This window comes from Megascapheus bottae, chromosome 9 (assembly GCF_031878675.1).
Source record: "Megascapheus bottae isolate mThoBot1 chromosome 9, mThoBot2.hap1, whole genome shotgun sequence".
Taxonomy (NCBI): Eukaryota; Metazoa; Chordata; class Mammalia; order Rodentia; family Geomyidae; genus Megascapheus; species Megascapheus bottae.
In genome coordinates, this window is record NC_143517.1 from 17,022,839 (window position 1) to 17,039,322 (window position 16,484).

Below are 16,484 nucleotides of genomic sequence, written 5' to 3' on the forward strand. Positions count from 1 at the left end.
TCAAGTCCAGGCCAGGGAAAACTGTAATGAGACTCCTAAGTTAGTTATGGTGGAACATGCCTGTGTTGTAGATACGAAAAAAAGAGGCCTAAAGTGGCTATACATGTCAGACCCTACTATAAAAATAACTAGAGCAAAATGTGCTGAGGTTCTAGCCCAAGTGGTAGGGACCATGGTTCTGATGTTAAGAGAACCTAACTAGCAAGCATAAGGCCCTGGGCTCAAGCATAAAATATTTGTTTAATGCAATTCCCAAGAATATATGTTTTACACTGGATCACAGAACATACCTGAAATGTTAAAATTTTAATTATTACTTGAGACATAGTCTTGTCTTAGAAAAAGTATTTTAAATATATAATAGAAAATGACATTTTGACTAAACAACTAATAACCAGTAATACAAAGTACATTGACACTATACACAAATCTATAAATTCAGGCAGCCAGTGAACAAAAACAAAATAAAGAAAATGCACACCAAAACACATCATAATCAAACTTCATAAAAGTAGATAATGTAATGTTGAAAACTAATACAAAGTAAAGGGCACATTATGTGTGGTGAAACAATTGTTATTGAATTTCAAAAAATTTGGACAACATTTGGGGAAAGTGGCACATTTCCAAGAACTAAAGAAATGTTACTAGCTGTATTCGTACAGATGTACTTTTTTAAATGAAAAATCCTACTACAAGTAAAATTTTCCATTTATCTGTGTAACTAAAGAATTTTGTCTCAATAGATGCGGGAAAGGCATTTGACAAGATCCAACACACCTTCATGTTAAAAGCTCTGGAGAAACTAGGAACCCATGGAACATTCCTCAATATAATAAAGGCTGTGTATGACAAACCCACTGCTAGTATTATACTTAATGGTGAAAATCTAAAGCCATTCCCGCTAAAATGAGGAACGAGACAAGGATGCCCACTCTCTCCACACCTCTTTAACATAGTATTAGAATTCCTAGCCAGTGCAATAAGTCAAGAAGCAAGCATAAAGGGGATCCAAGTAGAGAAAGAGGAGGTAAAACTATCCCTCTTTGCAGATGACATGATTCTGTATTTAAAGAATCCTATAGACTCTACTCCCAAGCTCCTTGGACTGATTCAAAACTTTGGAAGGGTAGCAGGCTATAAAATTAACCCTCAAAAATCAACTGCCTTCCTTTACGCCAACAGTGAGAGGAATGAGGCAAAAATCAGGAAAGCGACTCCTTTCACAATAGCCTCAAAGAAAATAAAGTACCTAGGAATTAGCTTAACTAAGAATGTAAAGGATCTATTTGATGAAAACTTTAAAACCCTAAAAAAGGAAATTAAAACAGAACTAAGGAAATGGAAAAACCTCCCATGCTCCTGGATTGGAAGAATCAACATTGTGAAAATGACAATCTTGCCAAGGGCTATCAACAAATTCAATGCAATACACATCAATATCCCAATGGCATTCTTTAAAGAAATAGAAGAGGCAATCCAAAATTTCATATGGAATAATAAAAGACCCGTATAGCAAAAACACTTCTTAGCAGAAAGAACAGCACAGGAGGAATTTCAATTCCAAACTTTAGACTCTATTACAGGGCTATAATTATCAAAACAGCTTGGTACTGGCATAAGAACAGGCCTGAAGACCAATGGAATAGAACTGAAGAGCCAGATATTAAACCACAGACCTATGGCCACCTAATCTTTGACAAGGAAGCCAAAAAAATAGAATGGAAGAAAGCCTCTTCAACAAGTTGTGCTGGCAGAACTGGTTAAGCACCTGCAGAAAACTAAAGTTGGATCCTTCTTTGTCACCCTGCACTAGAATTAATTCCAAATGGATCAAAGACCTGGAGGTAAAAGCTGACACACTGAGAACTTTACAAGAAGGAACAGGAGATACACTAGGCCTCCTTGGCACAGGTCGAAACTGTCTTAATAAGGACCAAGAATCACAACAAATCAGAGAAAGGCTGGATAAGTGGGACTGCATTAAACTGCAGAGCTTTTGTATGGCAAAGGACATAGCGCTAGTAAATTAATTAGGAAGCCTACAGAGTGGAAGAAGATCTTCACCAACCAAACAACAGACAAAGGCCTCATATCTAAAATATATCAACAACTCAAAAAATTGAATCACTTCAAAACTAATCTCCAAAGTAACAATCATCTCATTAAAAAATGGGCCAAAGACTTAAAGAGAGTCTTCTCTGAAGTAGAAACAAAAATGGCCTATAGACACATGAAGAAATGCTCAACATCTCTGGTCATAAAAGAAATGCAAATCAAAACAACTCTAAGATTCCACCTCACTCCAGTTAGAATGGCCAGGATCAGGAAAAATGAATAATAACAGATGCTGGAGGGGATGTGGCCAGGAGGGATCACTACTACACTGTTGGTGGGAGTGCAAACTCATTCAACCACTATGGAAAGCAGTATGACAGTGCCTCAAAAGGCTAAACATAGAACTCCCCTATGACCCAGCAATTCCACTACTAGGCATTTACCCAACCATCCAGAAACAAGGACATACTAAATCCACTACCACAACAATGTTCATTGCAGCACTATTCACCATAGCAAAGATATGGAACCAACCTAGATGTCCCTCAGTTGATGAGTGGATCAACAAGTTGTGGTATTTGTACACAGTGGAATTCTATGCTGCTGTCAGAAGAAACGACATCGCCCCATTTGTTAGGAAATGGAAAGACTTAGAAAAAAATCATACTAAGTGAAGTAGGCCAGACTCAAAGGAACTTAGGCTTAATGGTTTCCCTCATTTGTCACAATCAGTAGAAACCTTGGGCTCTCCTAGCAGAGATCTGCAATAGAGCAGAACCTTGATACATAAGGCCATATAGTATGAAGCTTATTGAAAGGACCTCCAGGATATAGAAACAAAAGCCATATAATGAATGACTGTTGTCCTTAATGTACTATGTTATCTCTCATCTCCTTTGCTGTCCCTTGGGTATCTCATATTGTTACAGTATCTCACTTTGTTATCTGATATATTGAATTTATTTGTATTTGGTTATTTGAAATTTGATAGGGAAGGGGGGAAAACCAAGACGGGGGTGGAGGGTAATGGGTACCAAGACATGTGAAAGGGTATCAATGTACGTGAATTAATGCACCTCCTATCTGGCAAATATCATGTAACCCTTTTATTAATTACAATAAAAAATATATTAAAAAAAAAAAGAATTTCCATCCAGGCTGGGAATGTGGCCTAGTGGTAAGAGTGCTTGCCTAGCATGCACAAAGCTCTGAGTTTGATTCCTCAGTACGACATACACATAAAAAGCCAGAAGTGGTGCTGTGGCTCAAGTGATAGAGTGCTAGCCTTAAGAAAATCTAAGGACAATGCCTATGCCCTAAGTTCAAGTCCCAGGACTGGAAAAGAAAGAAAAAGGAAAAAAAAAAGAAGAATTTCTATCCAAAGCTACTACAAGTCAATAAAAAAAAAACAACAACAAACAAATAAAAACCAGATAATCCAGTTTTTAAAAGTGGAAAGCCTGGTATATTTTATAGAATATGACAGCAAATAGATAAACTTGAATATTCATAAAACTCATACTTTTTTCACATAAACTATGCCCTTTTTCAGATAAAAGATAACTAAAGAAAAGTCATCACCAGACCTACCCTAAAAAAGTGCTAATAGCAGGAGCACTGGTGATTCACATTATAATCTTAGCTACTCAGGAGGCTGAACTCTGAGAATCCTTGTTTAAACTCATGCCAGGCAGTAAAGTCTATGAAACTTTTATCTCGGATTAACCATCAAAAAGCCAGAAACAGATCTGTGGCTCAGGAGGTAGGCTATCTGTTGAGCTCAGCAACAGCCCCCAGGCCCTGAGTTCAAGCCCTAGGACCAACACACACACACTCACACACACACACACTCACACACACACACAGAGCTAATGTTCTTTCAGGAAGAAAATATAAAAATAAATACATAGGAAAGAATAAAGAAACCATGGAACACCAAAAAGAACAGAAAGTGGTAAAAAGATGGTAAAATATTATCCTTTTTCCTCTTAAAGTTCTGACTTTAAATATTTGAATACTGTCATTTGAGGACCATTTTATAGAGAAAATAGTTAAGACAAAGTACAAAGGCAAAAAGACCAAAATGAAGGTTTCAATACTCTATTCAAAATTGATTAAATGCTAACATCAATACACTGTGATAAGTTACATATAATGTAATGCCTAGCACAGCTACTAAAAATAAGGTAAAAAGATACACTTAAAAACAGTTCAGAAAAACAAAAACAAAACTTTCTAAAATTATCCAAGGAACTTACATAAAATGTCAGAAAGAATCAAAAGAAAAACAAGAGGCCAAGAGAAAACCAAAGAAATGGAAGAGTTAAATTATAACATTATTAATATTACATTAAATATAACAATTCTAAGTACAAGAATTAGGACAGTTTGGCAAATAAAATTTTAGAAAACATGACCAACTAACAGTAGTCTCCCCTTATCAATGGAAGACAAATTCCAAGAGTACCAATAGATAATTGAAATTATATACCGAATCATCTTTTCCTATATATTCATATACAAATGCTTTTCCATCTTAGTAGTTCCACACAGACTTAACTTATAGTCTAAGTCAAGACAGCAAAACTATTACCAATTTCTTTTTCCGTTTTCACAAGTTTATGGATACAAAATTTAATCTTACTGTAGATGGAGATCCTAGCAATCAATGACTTTTTTCTTTCCTTATCTAATCAAAAACTATCAATATGATTTTTCCTTCCCTTATTTAATAAAGAACTTTTCCTTTCATTTACATAAAGCTATTTATAGTTTCTCCTCACTGTTTACAAACTGTCAATATCCACTACTACTGTGCATTGGGATCTTCTTTATTTTGTAAATAATGGGAACACAAAGACCATGCCTGTAATCCTTGCTACTCAGGAGGCTTAGCTCTGAGGATCTAGGTGCAAAGCTAGGCTGGGCACTATAAATTGATTACATTAAAGAGACTAAGTATAAACACTGGTCAGTGGAGATGAAGAACTGAATTCCCCACAAAGGAGAAATCATCACAATTGTCCCAAAATAGAATAGTTTGAATAAACCTAGAATTATTAAAGACAGTGAATTTGTAGCTTAAGAACCATCAAAAATAAAATCTTCTAGACCAAATCATTTCACTGGAGAAATCCATCAAATGTTTATGAAATGATTAATACCAATTTTATAGATACTAGAAAAGGTCTCAACACACTATCTTCACAATAAAACTAAATTGTTACTGAATGGAATTTCCTTAATTTGAAAAAGAGAAGGTACAAACATATGTATATATACTTACATATGTATTTTTTATGTATATACATAAAACATGATTCTGACTATAGGAGTACTTAGGATGTTGAGGTTAAAAGAAAGGGAGAGGAAAACTAAGGGTAAAAACTTTGAAATTGGCCTGGGCGTGGTGGCTCATGCCTATAATCCTAGCTACTCAGGAGGATGAGATCTGAGGATCGCAGTTCAAAGCTAGCCCTGGCACTGAGGTCTATGAGACTCTAACCTCCAATTCACCACCAGAAAACCCAAAGTGGTGCTGTGGCTCACAGGGTAGGGCAGGGTAGCCTTGAGATGAAGAGCTCAGAATAATGCCCAGACCCAGAGTTCAAGTCACATGACCGAAAAACACAACAAAACAAAACATTGAAATTATTTTAACTGTGTATGAAGTCAGTATGAGTTCCAATGAAAGCTACTGATGAACAGGAAGTGTGGAACAAGAAAGGAGAAGGCAGTAGAGACTATTGTTCCAAGTAAAGGGTTGTATATGCATATCTGAAACACTATGGTAGAGCCTATGAGTGCAATTTATACAAATCATAAAGATTTTTTAAAATGAATGACAAGAAAATGAGCAGGTGCCATTGAGAGGGTGGGTGCCAGCAGGAGCAGTAAGTTTATTTTCATGTATGAAAACAGAACAATGAAACTTGCTGAAACTGGGCACAGAGGGGAATGAGATAGAAGAGAATGATAGAAGGGTTATGGTTATCTGGAATACATTATATGCATAAATGGAAATGATAGGAGAACCCCTCTGTACAACTTACATTAATAAAGAGTAATCACAAAATACTAACAGACAACACCATCTCAATGAAAGACTAAATGTTGTCTCCAAAGATATGTAAACAGGGTAATGTTTGCTTTCTCATCAAGTCTATTAGCCTTTGCATTAACATCCCAGGGAGGGAGGGAAGACTGCAGAGAGGAAAAGAGGGAGGGCAGGAAAGAAAGAAATAAGGGAAGGAGGAGAGGTAGGAAGAAAATACGAAGGGAGGGAGAAGACAGAAGGAAGAAAGGAGGGAGAATAAATGAATGCAGACTAGAAAAAATAAACAAGCCAGTACAGGCTCATGCTTATGTAATCTTAGTTAGGAGGCTGAGATCTGAGGATCTAAGGGTCAAAGCCAGCCAGGACATAAAAGTTCAGTCCATGAGAATCTTATCACCAGTTGGCCACCGGAAGTGACACTGTGGCTCAAGTGCTAGCCTTGAGCTGAAGAGCTCAGGGACAGGGCTCAGGCCCAGAGTTCAAGTCATAGAACCTGAAGAAAGAAAAGAAAAGGAAAGGGGAGGGAAAGGGAGGGGAGGGGAGGGGAGAAACTGTTCTCAAAGGTGAGATTGTTATCTATGTTAAAAAGCAGTGATCAAGAACATAAAAAAAAGTCTGTTCATTTGTCAAAGTCACTAAACAACAAAAATAAATCATTTCTATATATTTGTAATGAATAGTTGAGAGCTAGAAGTTCACTTGTAATAAGGTTCCCCAAAATTCTTAAGAAAATCTTAACAGGCACAAAATACATACTGAAAGAAATGCTAATAAAGGAAATAAAAGAAAAACTAAAAAGTAGGAGCAGCATCCCATTTCATCAATTGAAAAACTCAAAGCAGTAAAACGTGTCAATCTCCCCCCCCATGATTACAGACTTAAAAATAAACATTTCCAGCTGCACATGACGGTACACACCTATAGCCCCAGCATTCAGGAGGCTGAGTCAGGAAGATCATTAGATACAGGCCATCTAGTGAAACCCTGGCTCAAAAAATTAAACCAAATAACTGGCTTATTAATTAAAAATTCTAGCAGGATTTTGTCTACATAAGTAAGCAGATTTTACAATATATTGGATAATATAACTAGAATAATCAAATGACTAACAAAGAACAGTAATTTGGAAGAAATGATTATACATAATTTTAGGGTGTAAAGTTAAAATATTCAATGCAATGTGGTACAAAAGACACACACACACAGGCCAATGGAACAGAGACCAGACACTGACCCACAGTACAGATAACTGATTTTTTTTAAAGCAGATTGATTTTTGACAAAGGTGCAAAGGCAAGCAGATGAAAAGGGGATAATCTTTTAAATAAGCAGTATTGAGAGTAGAATTGCTATGTAAAATATCGAAGTCCTAAAATATATTATAAATAACCCATGCGGATCATATATATAGACACTAAAAAATCTATTAAAAAAAAAAAACTTTTCAAAGCAGGTGAAATTCTGTGAGCTTAGAGTGGGCCAAGCCCTTAGATCTATACAAAAAAAAAGTCAGCACTTTGGGGCCGGGAGTTTGGCCTAGTGGTTAAAAGTGCTTGCCTAGCATGCATGAAGACCCGGGTTCGATTCCTCGGTACCACATACATAGATAAAAGCCAGAAGTGGTGCTGAGGCTCAAGTGGTAGAGCTCTAGCCTTGAGAAAATCCAAGGACAGTGCTCAGGCCCTGAGCTCAAGCCCAGGACTGGCAAAAAAAAAAAAAAAAAAGTCAGCACTTGGGCATCTGTGGCTCATACCTGTAATCCTAGCTACTTAGGAGGCTGAGATCTAAGAACTATAGTAAAAAGCTAACTTGAGCAGGAAAGTTTATAAGACTTATCTTTAATTAAACACCAAAAAGCCAGAAATGCAGTCAGGCTCAGGTGGTAGTAGGTGGTATCCCTGAACTAAACAGCTCAGGGACAAGCTCCCAAGCCCTGAGTTCAAGCCACAATGATGGCACAAGAAAAAAAAAAGGTAGACTTTCCTAAAATTAGAACTTTTTGTCTGTTAAAGAGACTATCAAAAAAATAAAAGGTAAACTGCAGAAAATATATGCAAAGGGTTTATATCTAGATTGCATGCTTTTAAAATTCTTGAAACTTAATTTAAAAAAAAACAACATCAAACTGAAAAATGGACAAAAGCTTCAGAGATTCCCCAAAGAAAATAAACACAGGGTGGCTAACAGCATTAAAAAGCATGCTCAACATCTGTCATTAAATAAAGGCAAAATTAAAACCATACACATATATAACTACCACACACCTATTAAAATGGTCAAAACCTAAACATTAAAAGACACTGATACTATGGAGAGTTGGTAAGGATAGTGGAGCAGAGTGAAACTCACACACAACTGGTGGGAATGTAAAATGGCATATGACCTCTTTTAGAAAACGGTTTCGAACTTTCTTATAATGTTAAACATTATACTTACCATATGACCCAGCAATCCCACTTCTGAGTACCTATCCTAGAGAAATAAAAACTTAAGTTCATGTAAAAATCTGCACATCAATATTTACAGCAATTCTAATCTTACTCCCCCAAACTGGAAACAATTCAAATGTCCTTTAATAAGTGAGTGATCAACAAATGATCCTACATCCATGTAGTGGAATTATTACTCAAAAATGAAAAGAACACACTATTAATACCATCTGGTAGATTCGCAAAGGCATGATGAATGAGAGAAGACAGACCCAAAACCTTATATACTATGGTTTTACATATATAAAATTCTTAAAATAACTCTGTAGTGATGGAGAACTTAAGAGTGATTTTCAATGTGAGTATATATACATGGAGAAGTTAGGATTACAAAGAGATGACAAAGTAATCTTTTGTAGTGCTAAATCCATATTGTAATAATTATAACAAAGGTTACACAAACCTTCATGTATGCCAAAGTACACAAAACTGTACATCATACAAAAAAGTCCATTTTACTGTATGTTCACATAAGAAAAAAAAAAAAAAGATGTCAGAGCCCATTCTCAGGCTTAGTGAGCCAGAATCTAGTACTCCAAATATGGCTGGGTATTTTGTAATACTGAGGGCCTTGCATTTGTATTCTTCCACTGAGCTAAATCCACAATCCATTTGTTTTGTTTCGTTTTTGTCAGTCATGGGGTTTGAACTCAGGGCCTTGGTCACTATTCCAAAGCTCTTTTACTCAAAGCTCTACCACCTAAAGGCATAATTCCACTTACGGTTTCTGAGTGGGGATAAGAGCCTCCAAGGGACCTTTCTGCACTGGATGGCTTCAAACATCGATTCTCTGATCTCAGCCTCCTGAGTAGCTAGAATTACAGGTGTGAGCCACCAAGGAAGGCCCTTTTTGTTTGTTTGCTTTGTTGTTTTTGTTTTAAAGACGTTCCGTGGATGGTCATGGTATATGCAAGAATAAGTTCTTCTAACAGCTGAAAGAATTCAGTATTATACCCAATACCCTCTCTCAATGTTCTTCCTTGTATTCCACACTCCAATAAGAAAAAAATACACATATCCTAAAATGAGCTATTTTATAGCTCTAGGCATTTGTTGAATGCCTGAATGCAATCTTATCATCAGTTTGCCTGGCAAGCACTTTGAAAGACACCTTTGTTAATGCTCTATGTCACTTCCCAATCAAAAAACTTTCAGTGGTTTTCTAAAACCTGTAGAACTTTTCATGAATCCCATCTCTTACCATTCATACTACATACTTAAAATGCTGATCTTCTAGGAAACTCTACTTCACGTCTTTTCAACTATTCATGCCTCATTTTAGCTAACGATATTCACTTGCCCAAATATTTTTTCCCATCCATCTTCTCTGGACAAAACCCTTCTAGAATTAAGTGACTTACGTCTCCTGAATCTACAGGCTGTTTTTTTCTTCTTTTTTTGTCGGTTAAGAGGCTTGAACTCTGGGCTGGGTGGTGTCCCTGAGTTCTTCAGCTCAAAGCTACTGACATACCCTGTGAGCCACAGCCCCACTTCGGGTTTTCTAGTGATTAATTGGCGATAAGAGTCTCATGGACTTCAACTTCAGTGTCTGGGTTGGCTTTGAACCATGATCTACAGATTTCAGTCTCCTGAGTAGCTAGGATTACACGTGTGAGCCACCGCACCTGACTGCTAATTACTTTTCTACCCACAATTTCCTCTGGTTATTATAGTCATAACACTTATCTTATTACATTGGACTTATTTTATATGCTAATTTCATTCAATTTCCTCCTTTATAGGAAAGACCATATTCTATATCTTTGTATTCCTCACTTAGCATAAAATCTGAGAAAGTGGATATTTTGATGTTTCTTAAAGAAACTTTATGTCTGGAAGTAATGAGTATATTTAACAGCAACTTAATTTACACTTTTTTTTCAGAAAGGTAATTGTTGTACCTGTATACTGATAGTACCTAATCTCTGAAAATCATTTTCCTAAGGCTCTCCTACCATCAATTAAACATCTTTCCTTACATGTCCCCACCCTCTTCATTTCATGTCCCACTTGCATCTCAAACTAAGTTTAAATGGAGAAATCTTTCTTTTGTCTAAACCCTTCTATTTCAAATGTGCTCACTTCCTTGTATTGCTAGTTTGCTTTCTGAGATCTTGTTTTATTGACCAGAACATTGTCTTGAATATAGAAGATAGACTTGAACCAAAATACAGCCTGTTGGCCTTGACCTTATGTCATGAGCTTCCTCCCAATCTCTTATGAGCTAGAATTATAGGTGCATATCAACATACCCAACTGCTAATTTTGAACAGATTCTTAGATTTGGGGCTTACAAGACATCTCAGAATCATCCTCAAAGATTTCTTCCTCCTATTTCCCACACTTAAATAATTATGAAGTCCAGTTGATTTACTGAGATCCAAACTTCCCATATTTAATCCCTATGGGTTCAAACCTGAGCTATACTAACCATTATTATTGTAACGATCGCAACTGCCCACAGTTCTGAATCCCAACATGAATCACCAACAGAATGATTTTGTAAACTTCAGCCTCATCATTTCACTTCATTGCCTGCTTGGTACTCTAACTGTAAGCTTCAAAACTCCTTAACTAGCATAAAAAAATCATTAGTAATTTGGCTCCTATCAAATTATAATCCTGATTATATACAGTTAATACCAAACTTTCTGCAGTTCCCAAAGGCAAAAACTTGCCTATATTTTGTACTCAAGCAAATAGTTCTACCTGAAATGATCTCCTAGGGCATACTCATCTGTCCATCTTCCAAGACTAAGATCTAAAATAACTCCTCTACAAAGCTATTCCTCTTCCTCCTACTACTTCTGGTAAGAACTGATCACTTGTTCCTTTCGGTTTCCATCAACTTCATATGTGTACCATTACAGCTCCTCGTTATTAATAACCTCTATGTAATATAAATTTCTCTCCCCAACTCAAGAGACTATAAATCCCCAAAAGGCAGAATGTAAAAATATGAATGCTTCCTCAGTATCTAGTATAATCTTAAGATGTACTGAGGGGTTCGATGAATGAAAGAGAAAAGATTAAGTCTTTGCATTGCTTTTTCAAATCTATAGTAAATCAGAACTCACAATAAAATTTTAAAGAAAAACATTAGCTGTCTCACAAACCCTCCCAAAGGGAAAACCTACTATTTTTTAAAAATAATAAAAAGAGCTAATTAATGGGCATCATCCTCCACATACAGAGAATAAGCTATCATTAAGTTTTAATGAAAGCCTCCACCATTAAAATAATTTTCATTGTTCTTAAGTGCAAAGTAAAAAAAAAGTTATTTTTAATAATTTCACACTTCACCATTCAGCACCTTTCTACTTTCTTACCTACAACTTCATGTTTGTTTTAAAAATAACTTTCTCTCAGGCTTGTTCCAATCCTCTCAGACTTTTTCCTAATCTTCCGATTTCTTATAATGTCCTGTGTTTCAAAAACTATTCCATTCTCTTTCATTATTTTAATCAAATTTCTCATTCTCTAAATGTGGCAAAACTCAGATGCTGAAGGCAAAAAAGCCTTCTAGAAATCTAGACATCAACATACAAATTGCTAATATGCTTAATATTCCCAATAGATAATCTGCATATTAGAGGATAGTAATAAATGCAAATAAATACTACATTCATGTAATATGAGAAACATTTTTGAGGAATTTCCAAAAGGACGAGGAAAAGATGACAGAAGTTCATCCTCTCAGGACTAAACAAGTTATAATAGTTATAATTAAATGAACACAAATTTTAGCTCACTCATTTAAAAAAATTATAAATATGAAATAAGAATAACAGCATCAACAATTCACAATATTTGTGTTGTGATTCTAAAAAATATTTGCTATGTCACAAGTTCTACATAACTGAAAATTTTATATCTAACTCGAGAAAGAATATAGACCTAAGAATTTGCATAATTAATTTACACTGATTAACACTACTAGGTTATATAGCTTTATGTGGTTTTTCTCCTTTCTTTTTTTTTTTTCTTTTTTTGCTGGTCCTGGAGCTTGAACTCTGGGTCTGGGCTTCTCCCTGAGATCCGTTCATTCAAGGCTAGTGCTCTACCACTTGAGTTACAGAACCACTTAGGGCTTTTTCTGCAATTGACTGTAGATAAGAGTCTCATGGAATTTCCTGTCTGAACTGGCTTTCTACCACGATCCTCAATCCTTGGATCTCAGTCTCCTAAGTAGCTACAATTATAGGTGTGAGCCACTGTGTCCAGTTATATGATATTTATATGGAATAAAAGACCCCTCTCGACAGGTGCAGGTGGCTCACACCTGTAATCCTAGCTACTCAGGAGGCTGAAATTTGAGGACTGTAGTTCAAAGCCAGCCTGGGCACAAAAAGTCCATGAGATTCTTATCTCCAATTAACCATCAGAAAATCGGAAGTGGTACTGTGGCTCAAGTGGTAGAGCAGTAGCCTTGAGCTGAAGAGCTCAGGGAAAGCGCCCAGGCCCAGAGTTCAAACCCCACGAAAAAAAAGACTGCTCTCCTCTCTTCTTTACCTTCTCTTCTCTCTCTCATCCTTTTTTTGCTCTGTCATCCCTTCTGGGGGCTAGTGATAGCTTGCCATAAATCATTTTGCTACAAACTGAATTTTCTCCCATTTCCATAAAACTTAATGGACATTGGGGAAGTTATAATAGGCTAATGCGTATTTCAAGTTACCCTACGATAATTTTTAAACTGTCTTAACTGCTTTAAAATTTTTCTTTATGAATCAAGAATAGTTCCATTTATCAATGCAGACAGACAATCTGAGAGAGAAGCACAATGAAGATGAAAGGAACAGTCTGAGAAAGGAAGTGATAATTTAATTTCAATTTCTGCCCTATGTCTTCCAAAAACATAGCTATGAACTTTCTACAGTGTTGCTATTTGTATTTACTTCTATGTCCTGCTAATTTTATTTTAACTTTGGGTGAGGGGCACACTGGTATATATTTTAAAAGCTTAACAGCAATTAATTGATATTAATCTATCTTATTTCTATTCTTCACATTACTAGACAATGTACACCATTTCATTCTTATTTCTAAAGATTCACATTAGAAATTACATATAAGATTTTGCTTTTCATTGCATTAAACACATTTTCAATGGCTTAAGTGCTAGCACTAGCCTTGAAAAAGCCCCAGGACAGTGCCCAGGCCCTGAGTTCTAGCCTCCGGACTGACAAAAAATAAAAATAAAAGCCAAAACACTGATAAATTTATGTTATTGTTCTCTACTATTAGTAGAAGTTTTTTTAATCCTAAAATTATCTGAAAAAAGCAGCAAGCAAGATTATCAAAAACAAGAAAGGGGCAATGAAGATGTCTGCACCAGTGCTACAAAGTCATAGGTTAGATATTGTGCTAACACAAATTCAAAATAACTGTAAAAAAAAAAGTTTTTGAGGTCATTGAGTTAAAACACACTTCTCAATTCAGAGGAGACAAATATGAGCTCATTAAATACATATCCCATGTTACACACTGCTATATATGTTTAACACTTTTTATTGTAATTAATAGAAGGGTTACATTATATTCGCCAGATAGAAGGTACATTTCTTAACAATCACTGCTACCCCTTCTCATGTTTTTGTCCCCACTTTCCTTCCCCACCCCCTCCCCTCATCTTGTTGTCCCCCCTTTGTTTAACACTTTTCTATATACAAAATATAAATTTCTTTCTTTTCTTTTTCTTCCAGTCCTGGGGCTTGAAGTAAGGGCCTGAGCACTGGCCTTGGGCTTTCTCAAGGCTAGAGCTCTAACATTTGAGCCACTGCGCCAATTCCGGCTTTTCCTATGTATGTGATACCAAGGAGTCAAATCTGGATCTTTGTGCATACTAGGCAAGCACTCACCACTAGGCCAAACTCCCGGCCCACAAAATGTAAATTTCTTAAAGATTCTTCAGAAAGGCATTACAGGTGAAGTTATTATGTCCTACATATTTAACTCCACATTCAGCTGTGGCATCCATACATTGCTTAATCTCCTGGAGTCCCCTGACAAGCTTAACAATGAATTTTTTTTAATCCAAAGAAATATTATCAAGTTCTATAAAATTCTTACATGTATCTTGCTTAGATTTATTAATTTATCTACACCTGATCATGTAAAGCAAATCTGGAGACAGACAGCTGAGGTAGTGGCAATTCCTTGTTCTATTCTTGTGTTTCCTGCTTAAACATATTGGTATCTGACACCTGAATTCTAGCTACTTGGGAAACTATGACTGGCTTGGGGCCTGTGCCCTGGCAGAAAGTTCCGAAGATTCCTTTTCACAATCCATCGCTGGGTGCAATGGTAAGTGCCTGTCATCCTAAACTAAGTAGAAAGCAAAGATCAGGAGGACTGTGGTTCCAGGACAGCCCAAGCAGAAAGTCCAAAAGACTCCCATCTCAGTGGAAACAAGTCAATTGTGATTGCTCCCATCTGTCTTTCAGCTAAGAAGGAATATTAAAATAACTAGTTCATGGTTCAGGTCTGTGCCTAGTCAGAAGGTAGACCTTATCTCAAAAATAACCTGAAAAAAAAAAAGGAGAGAGTGGCTCAGTGGTGGAGCACTTGACTGGCAAGTGCAGTCTTGAGGTCAAATCCTAGTATTGCCCCCACCCTCCACCAAAACTAACCAGGTGCTAGTGACTCATGCCTGTAATCCTAGCTACTCAGGTGGCTGAGATCTGAGGATGGAGGGTCAAAGCCAGCCAGGGCACAAAAGTCTGTGAGATTCTTATCTCCAATTAACCACCAGAAAACTGGAAGTGGAGCTGTGGCTCAAAGTGGTAGAGCACTAGCCTTGAGCTGATGAGCTTTGGGACAATGCCGAGGCCCAGAGTTCAAGCCCCATGACTTGTATTATTATAATACAAGTTATTATAATAATTTTGTTTTCCCTTGATTGCCAAAATTGGTATATAAACTTTCTTAAAATATACTTTTATTTGTGGATCATGGTTCAAAGCCAGCCAGAGCAAAGAAATTCCATAAGATTCTCATTTCCAATTAATCTCCAGAAAACTGGAAATAGAGGTGTTGCTCTATTTAGTGGTAAAACACTAATGCCCAGGTCCTGAGTTCAAGCCCCATGACTGATGATAGATAGATAGATAGATAAATAGATAATTTTTATCTTTAACTAGTTGTACAAAGTAATTGCCATTTTACAAAGTAATAACCTTTTTTCAATCATATTCTAGGTTGCAATTAGTCTTTCCTATTACAAGGCTTCTTTAACAGAAGTTTATTGGCAATGTAATTTTTTTATGGTATTTTGTATCTGTGTTCTGCACATTCCACATCATGACCCATCAATTTTAGTTAAAGTTATTATATACGGTTATCATACAGCTATAAAGCGCTTAAATTAAAGTAGATTATGTAAGAATGTTTCCTGTTATCTAATCTTTTATAAGTCACATATAAATTTAATTACTTTAAAATCTATACATATAAATACATTTGTAAAGTTAAAAATGTCTGTGGAAGATTTAAATATAAATGTCCTGAGTACTAAAACATATTTAAACTAATGATACAATATTAAAACCTGTGTAGATACACAACATACAGAAAATGCATACGACATACTGATGACTGAAAAGAAAATCATGACAAATAAATAATGACATGTATATTCTGATAGAAGTGATTGAAATATACAAGTTATTTTTCAGGTCTTACATGTAATTATGCATGGTATTTTGAGAAGAGTTTATTTTTTATTTCAACTGTTGAAATCACTTTAAACACTACAAAACATTAAGCTAAAAGCAAGTGGACATATTTTTAAGGGTTAGAAATATAAGTACAATAAAAGCTAATCTACCTGAAAATTACAAGACCGTTCATATTTCCACTTGACTCAAAATACAAAAACTTTA

The 16,484-nt window shown here is 35.9% G+C and overlaps 1 protein-coding gene across 1 annotated transcript in view; it reads right to left on the bottom strand.

Moving 5' to 3' along the window:
• Nucleotides 1–16,484, bottom strand: part of Arfgef1 (ARF guanine nucleotide exchange factor 1) — a 121,663-nt gene that overhangs the window by 96,540 nt on the left and 8,639 nt on the right. The gene's annotated exons all lie outside the window — the stretch shown is intronic.